This window comes from Alexandromys fortis, unplaced genomic scaffold (assembly GCF_014885135.2).
Source record: "Alexandromys fortis isolate MF-2015 unplaced genomic scaffold, M_Fortis_MF-2015_v1.1 scaffold_495, whole genome shotgun sequence".
NCBI classification, from domain to species: domain Eukaryota; kingdom Metazoa; phylum Chordata; class Mammalia; order Rodentia; family Cricetidae; genus Alexandromys; species Alexandromys fortis.
In genome coordinates, this window is record NW_026068369.1 from 105,716 (window position 1) to 107,069 (window position 1,354).

A 1,354-nucleotide genomic window follows, 5' to 3' on the forward strand; every position below is an offset into this window, starting at 1 on the left:
AAAATTTGAACGAAGAGAACCTTAAAGTACTCACCCATAGCTTCAGCTTGGAGTATGCACCAACTTAAGAGACATGGCTTTATATGGAATGTTTCATGTTCAAAGCCTTGTTCAAAGAATAAACCTTGATGAACTTTGTAGGGCTGCGAGACTGAAATGGAGGTCTATTTTGTCTTCTATTGTTTATTATATTAGTTCTTTCCTTTATCATTCAAGACTATCAAGAAAGCTTAAGTATTTCTATGGTTGAATAAAAAGTGCAAAAATCAAAAGCCATGGACATATGCGTACATGATATTCAGAATGGTAAATAAAGTAGGAACTAGTATATGTATCTATTCAGAAATTATAAGTTTTCAATAATTCATCTTTGGAGATTACTGCTTCAGGATGATTAACAAGAAATGCAAGGATATACGGGAACAGTTATAAATACAGACAATGCTGTTATTTGCAAACAATTAGCATTTTTGCCATTTTTTTTTCAATAAGACTTACTCAACCTTGCCACAATATATATTCTTATAGTTTGGTATCTGAAAATATTTCTTTTCTAAAAAATTTTAAATTTAATTTTTGTTACCTTTTTAAGATCTATGGGAACATGTGACTCTATGATAAGGTAGTTTTATTTGTAGAAGCAAGGTGCTGGTATCCCCAATGAGTGCTGTAAAATATTCATGAATATAATTTCATTTCTTCTCTAGTTCATAAAACCCCAGAGTCTAGAATCTGGATCAGTGAAAGTGTGAATGCCCTTAGTTGTGTGTCTTTCATCCCAGCAGTTGAGAGTCTTAGAAAGAAGGATCTCTGAGTTGGAGGTCAGCAGAGCAAGTTCCAATACAACCTGGGCTACACAAAACAACCATATCTCAGAAAACCAAAAAAGAAAAAAAAAACTTAATGGTCCTGATTTTGTGTGAACTTGCCAAGGGACATGCATAAATGCTTTTTTATTTTTTAATAGTTCTCTGTCCATTGAGTATACACAGCAGCTGATGTTCAGTTTTGCACAGTAAACGACAGTAATGCAGGGTTTTTGTTTGTTTGTTTGTTTTTTAGGGGTTTTTTGCTGCCTTTTTTTTTTTCTCCCTGAAAGATCCTTCCCATTAAAAGTCCTTACAAGTAAATTTGGGGAACAAAGCCATGCACAGGGCGGCCACACTTTAACAATTGCTTAGCCAGGCTCTATCAATGGCTTTGATTAACCCACCACAGCACCCGCGCTTCTCGGGAGGTGCATAGGAGGAGAGTCATAGGACCCCTGCTTAGTGTGCAGGTCCTTGAGCCCTCTCAGGCCTCCAGCAGTGTCCTCTGACCCAGGGAAGTGATTCCAGGTTTCCCGGGAGACCCT